At 42.1% G+C, this 7,129-nt stretch overlaps 1 protein-coding gene across 2 annotated transcripts in view; it reads right to left on the bottom strand.

Annotated features, from left to right (window-relative positions):
* Nucleotides 1–6,641, bottom strand: part of IL15 (interleukin 15) — an 87,665-nt gene extending 81,024 nt beyond the window's left edge. For both annotated transcript variants that reach the window (XM_045293552.1, XM_004712143.2), the window contains exon 1: nt 6,461–6,641. The gene's annotated coding sequence lies outside the window, so the exon portion shown is untranslated. The remainder of the gene's footprint in view (nt 1–6,460) is intronic.
* Nucleotides 6,642–7,129: the final 488 nt, after the last annotated feature.

The raw sequence follows: 7,129 nt of genomic DNA, 5'->3' as shown, positions 1-7,129 counted from the left end.
CTATGCCAACCATTCCACCAAAGGCCATCTCTGCCTCTCTGCTAGCTTCACAGATTTTGTCCCAATGGCCACACAGAACTCACAGACTATACTTATGATGATAGGTTGTTCAGGAAATTAACAAGGTACAGTCTGGGATAAGAAGTGCTCAGGGTGCAGTTCTTCTGGAAGGGACTGCCCATTCTCAGTTGTGTCCATAGACAAGCCTCTCACTGGTCCTTGTCCCCTTAGTCAAGCAGTCCTTGGCCTCTGTCCTGTTCAACCACTGTTATCTTTTGTTTATCACTGCCAATAAATGCCCAAAGAGCATCTCACTCCCCTGTAACCCTCAGCTCGAAAGCTATGGCTCTGGGGGCCAGCAAATCTAGCTCCCCTAATCAAGGGTTCATGATGTGCTACCCCATAAGGGAGCTTCCTGCCCACGGTACTTAGCTTTACTCCCTTCATGGGCCAGGAAGTACACTGTACTCTGTCTCATGCTATTGATTCTGCCTCTACTGCTTCTTGAGTGTCACAGCTTAGTTTCTACAGCACTGTTTCTACCTCGATGTCTCCTGGATCAAGGAGTTTTGGTGTCCAGGGATCTCTGAGGCTAAAACATGCTCTCGACTCCTGACGCATCTTTCTTGATGATAGTCAGGTAGTGAGATTCTCCCCTTCCTGCTTCTGAAATGGCTCACTTTCTACCCAACAGGATGGCAAAACTGATCAATAGCCATGTGGAGTCCCAACTTGTTACAATCATAGGTAGCATTGATAAAAAAAATATTTTTAATCAAAACTGAAACATGTAATGCTATCAGTGTCTTTTCTCGCCTTCTTTTATCCATACTCAGTAGATAAAGAAGTGTATTCAATCTACATGGTCAAAGCCAGTTATCTGGTCAGGGTCACAAAGGCTACAGCTAGCATAGCCATATTGAGTAAATTACTTTCACACATAGGAGGTCGACCTGAATCAGAGTCAATTCTGCAATAACTGGTATTTGAATAAGTAGTCTACTATAAACCACCCACAAGACACCACTAGGCTTGCAAGGGGATAAAGCACTATAAAATATATGCATGGAAATGCCTGTATTATTTAGGCATAAATTCTGTATAGATATTTTGACCTGTATTCAAGCCTCTTATTTCCTGTTGCTGATTCAAGTTTAAATGACAGTTTTAAAAAGGATAGAAGGCTTTGTGTTAAAGCAAAGTGATAGATACCATTGGGCCACTTCAAAAGATCGCCACCCTCTATTAACAGGCAAAGATAGGGGTATTATATTTTTTTCATTCTACTGAACATCTGACTTTTTAAATAAAATATATCACATGATAGCAAAACTAGAACATAATCTTTGAAAACAATATAAATCTCAGGTTAACTGTTGTATTCTAATCCAAGTAGATTTCTGTATCTCGACACCTTTATTTGCAAAGTGAGGATAAATATGGAATGGCTATTAGGACTAAAAAGAGGACCAAGCTCCAGAAACCACAGGGACAGTATGCCTGATACCATGCTCTCAAGAGGACACATGGGTCCAAATTTCTGAACACCTCCTGGGGACCCAGGCCATAGAATACTGGGACACTGAACCCTGACTCTTGAGGTTCAAAGCTTACTCCAAAGGCCACAACAGAGTGATGTGATGCAGAAAACCTGTTAGGGTTTGAGCTCTACCTCAAAGACATCTGTAACCTGAGGATTAAAGGCCAAAAGTACATGAAGTGTGAAGAAGCAAAGGACAGTATACCAAGAGTATTGATCTATCAGCAGGCAGACTAATATTTACTGAAAACGTCAATGCCCTGCTTGCTTTATTAAGATAGGTATTTTGTTACTGTTAGTAGCGTTCTTAACTCTGTCCTTTATCTTTCTATGGTTTTCAGTATATGAAGCCTAGGCTGGGCGAATCCCTAGAGACAAAAACTAGCATAGGGGAGCTACAGCAAGGGAAAATATGGCTTATGGGAGGCTGGTTCATGGACTACAAGAAGAAAGAATATGTTTTGAAAATGATTGTGCTAGCGATTGTACAACACTATTTGATATGACTAAAGAATTCAATGGTATAATGTTCGGATTATGTTCTGATGGAAATGGCTTGAAAAAGAAGTCACGTAGGGAACTGTCAGCAGAGAACCCAAAACATCTGATGACTTTCTTTTTAAATTTTTAAAACCACAATTCGTTTGCACTGTAGTGATTTTAATAACTAAAATGTATAATTCAGTATCTTTTAATATCTCTTGACTATTCCAATTTCCTCATACCACACAAAATCTAGGAGCTCCAGTGGCATGGTAGCTATGATTTTGGACTGCTCACCATAAAATGTGCAGTTCAAAACCACCAGTCAGGAGAAATCCAGGGCTTTATACTCCCATAAAGAGTTACAGTCTTGAAACCCACAGGGGCAGTTCTACCATGGCCCATAAAGTTGCTATGATTTGGAATGAATTCTATGTCAGTGAGTTGCTGTTGTTTTTAATACAAAAATCTGAAATCCAAGTAAAAATAGTCTTTGTATCTGTCCACCACACTCCATGATTCTAGAATTGTCATATTGGAAATATACCCTTGCCGCTGTGCTTTTGTGCCATTGGGTTTGTTCTAAGAGAGGACCTTTGTACTCGAGAACGAGACACTGCCCTGTCCTATGCCATCCTCACAACGGTTATGCTTGACCATGCATTCGTGTAGCCACTGGGTCAGTCCATCTTGTTGAGAGTCTGCCCCTGTTTGGCTCACCCTCTACTTGTCCAAGCATGATGTCCTTTTCCAGGGATTGGCCAAAAGTGTGAGATGAAGCCTCCTCATCCTCACTTCTAAAGAGGAAGATGGCTGGACTTATTCCCAAACAGACCTGTGTGTGCTTTAAGCAGTCAGTGGTACTTTTAAAATTCTGCATTGACACGATGATTCACATGCATCCATTATTCTACGGTTTCCTTTAGTCGTTGTCCAACTTCACATACATATAAGGTAACTGAAGGAACTGAGCCATGACTTGGGTATATATAAGGAATTGAACCATGGCTTGCTCTCCAACACGATAAAGAGGTATGGTGCAACAGATCTGCCCAACACGATATGTTGTTGGATTTTTTGACTGTCATTTCCATGAGCAAAGATTATGGACCCGAGCAAGTTGAAATCCTTGAGAACTTCAATTTTTTTCTCTTTTTATCATGACTTTTTTCTATATACATATGAAGACAGGTGTGCACAATTTTACATCCTTTTAGAAAATGTGCAACTGCATATATCTTCCTATCTCCACAGCCCCCCCACCCTGAAGGAAAGCAGCCCTCCTGCTGTTTATTTTCCCCTAAATAACAATGTCAGACTTCCCAAGTTGTTTAGTTTGGGTCTTAAAGACCCCAAACCTAGGCTCTTGCAGTTGTGGGCCATGTGTGGATTACAGCAGATAAGACAGAGGACACTGGGTCTGGGCATGGGTTCTCAGGCTTTGTTAGGTGAGGTAGGCAGGCAGCAACAGAGGCTTTGGGTCTGCTTGCTTCTGATGCCCAAGCAGGCAGAATGGCAGGCACAGCTAAGCGTGCTCAACTGCCTCCTCATTCACTTCCTCTTGCTCCACTCCTGCTGCCCTCTCAACCATCACCACTGTCAGGGACTGGTCATCTGTCCTCCACCATCGCCTCCATCAGCAGCAGCAACCAGGATAACTAGAAGTGTTCTCACATAGTTTTAATCTGGCATTCACACATGTCCAGATCACAAAACATTCTTACACATATGTATGTATATGCACAGGCATAAACATACATATTTAGAAAAATCATAAACTTTGCCATTTCCCATTAGACATATGTTCATGAATATATTTGACCGATAGCTAAACTCATAAATGTTCTCTCAACTTTCTCTGGAAATTTTCCATCCAACCCAATCAGGTAGCATAGCAGCAAGCATTTAAACCATGTTCAACATCATTATTGACATGCAGTCCCTGTAACCACTAAATAAATACATTTAAGAGCTAATATTGAGATAAAGAATTTAACTTCTTGTCGTTGTGCTTCAGAAAATACCATTGGAAAAAGGAGACCTCCCAAATTTTTGGCAACACCACCTCCACTTTGGTATAATGGGAAAATAATCTGATTTCTCCATCAACCTCATCTTCTATAGTCAAGCTGGTTGGCAAGGGTGGGCAGACATACAATAAGACAGACAATATAGAGCAATCCATATTTGTCTACCAATTCTCAAGTTTCTTCCACAAACCTAAGGCAAACCAGATACCTCTTTTAATTCAGGGGCCATTTAGAGAAATCTCAGCATGGAATCAAATACATATCAACACTGGGGTGACTATCATTTGATGATAAAGATAAACTTTAAATATATAATCAATAACATCAAGTACCATGCAAACATTACTTTAAAACAAACATTATATCCTACTATACTGCATCAAAGTGAAATAGTGGTTGACTGTCACTCTCAAAGTGAGGATATAGTTCTACATAAATAAGATAATCTTTCATAAAGGCCAATAACTTTACACCAGCATCCTAGCTCTACCATTTCTCAGTTCTGTAACCTAGGGCAAGTTATTCAATCAATCTTTGCTTCAGTTCATTCAGGGATAAAATATTGTTCTTACCACAAAATATATTACATTGATTAGAAAAAAATGTACATTTTTGTAACAACATCTTGGAAGATTTCAAGCTATTGACCTAAAGACAGTATTTTCTTTTTCATCATTATCTAACCTTTAAAAGAATATTTACAGAATGAGCAAATTTTGCTGATAGACTCTAAAAGAGATAGGAATAAAAGAGAAGTTTTCAAAGTTTTAATACAGTTTTTTAAACTGTGCTAGGTCAGAGACTGATTTGAAAAGCCAATTAAGAGTTACAAATAGTTTCCTTAGAAGAATTCAAATATACATGTAATTTCAGGGGCTTCATTCACAGCTCTTTTGAATTTCACCCAAAATCAGCACTCTTGAGTTTGAAAATATCCTAGGGTTTAAAAATCCTTCAATTATCAAATTTTATTTCAATAAAATTTAAATCATTGTTTGCCACATCCCCTGAAGAAGTTGATAATCATTTTTCTTTGTCAAACACTAAATATTGCAATATAGCTCTTGACATTTACTATATTGATTTCTAAGGCCCTTTCATTGTTGTTGTCTTTCCTCTTTAAAGCATTTATCGTTTTTTTCTCAAACCCACCAATATTCTGCAGGAGAATTCCAACCAGAACTATAACTTCAAATCAGGACCTGGAGTTCCCACTCCCAGTCAGCAGAAAAACAGTAAAACCAAAAGTCCGGGGACACCCTGCCTGTCATGCTTCAGGACAGGGAGCGGTCTTCACCCCCTCACTCTGTCTCAGAGCAGACAGCACTCTGAGAAGAGGGCGCCTTCTGGGCTTAACTAAACCACCGAGTGAAGAAAACAGGCAGAGAATGTAAGACTATGACATTAAAGCCCCATCTTTGCAGATCTTAGGAACTTTTTCTGATGTTTTAATTTTGCTAAGTTAAAAAAAGATCGAAAGGACATCAAGCAATCTATTCTGTCTTAACTTTTGAAAACTACCGTGGATCTTGATCTTTACTCCTTTCCTTTACACATTTGAATAGTCTCTGAATATTCTATTTGAATATTATACCTCAGCTCTCTACCAATCCTATCATACAGCCTTTTACGAAAACAAGAGATTTAAATTCCAATAGGCCCTGCACCTTTCGTCTTTCAATAGAATGGTTCAACTTGCAAGCTCCACATTCCAGAAGGGAGGAACTATCCTGATTTATTTATTCTGTAATTCTAGTGCAATAAGGCAGCCAAGTCACTGTGCTTTTTGCACACAACGACAAGAGGAATATGCAAACAGTGTCAAAGAAAGGGCCCTAACCCATACCATAAATCAGAAAGTAACTTAAACACACACATAGCTGGCGACAACCACTTTAAGTTCCAGTTTCCAAATTTCTGGGTCATCCCATTTAAATATGTATTAGGCATTATTTAAGAATAACATTGGTTTTCACACATTCTTTGAAGTTCATGTCACCTTAAGTACATGGAAGTATTTAAGTTACATGCAAATGAATTGCATGCCCTTGCAACCTGCAGCCACAATTACCCTTGAGGGAGCTAGATGGCTTTTTCATGTGGGGTCACCTTGAATAAGGATTTCATTTCAATAAAAATAGCCGGCAGCTGACCTGCAAATAGCCAGTTTGAGCTGGCATTCCAAAAGAGATACATGGCTTGTTCAGACTTAAGACCCAAGCCTGCGTGGCAAGCAGTGACCATTTTTGCCAACTCCTCTCTCGAATATCCTGATCCAAGAAAGGAGGAGAAAGGGCATCGTTTGATTTAGCAAGCAAAGATAGACACATCGTGAAGCGCGCGCGCTCACATCCCTTGCTGCTGAGCGTGGGAGAGGCGGCGGAGCGGAAGCAGGGAGCGGCGATACCTTTCTGAACTTCCCGGGTGCGATTGAGATGCAGATCACAGCGCGCGTGCGGAGACCTGCGTCTTCTCCGAAGCTGGCGGTTTGGCCAGGACAGCCAGCCGCAAGTCCCTCCACCGCCCTGCAGCCTGCCCGGGGCCAGGATCGCCTTTACCGCTCGCCTGGCACGGCCTCCAGCTCCCGGAGCCCGGGTCTCTGAAAGAGCCGAGCGCGCGGCGCACCCAGGACCAAACCGAGGAGCAATCGCCTCGACTCCGGAAGCAGGAAACCCAACCCCAACCCACTGCCTCCTCGTCCTTTCTGGGCAGGATGGTGGCGAAATAGAGTCTGCAGAGGAAAAACCTTTGCACGGACCGCAACCGAAAACTTAAAAGTCCTGAGCGAGTTCCCAGGAGGAAGCGAGGCGGCCGGCCAATCTGGGAAGACGGGTGGGTCCCTGGGGAGTTGGGAGGGGCCCCGGAAAAATTCCATTTCTCTGGGAGCCACCGGCACCTCCCGTGCCAAAGCGATGAAGCCTAGCTCCATACCTCCATTGAGGGCAGGGTGGGAGGCAGCAGCGGGCACAGCCTGGCGGGCACCACCGCCCTGCTTCCTTCCTCTGGGCGTCTGTCGAAGTCTCTGTCGGACTTCGACAGCTGCCAGCAAGTTGGCTGGGGTTCCCTGAACCTAGGG

The sequence above is a fragment of the Echinops telfairi genome, unplaced genomic scaffold (genome assembly GCF_000313985.2).
Source record: "Echinops telfairi isolate 266 unplaced genomic scaffold, ASM31398v2 ScPeMD7_2186;HRSCAF=2738, whole genome shotgun sequence".
In the NCBI taxonomy this organism is placed as follows: Eukaryota; Metazoa; Chordata; class Mammalia; order Afrosoricida; family Tenrecidae; genus Echinops; species Echinops telfairi.
The sequence above is the reverse complement of the archived record's forward strand: the minus strand, read 5'-3'. Positions and strand labels throughout refer to the sequence as shown.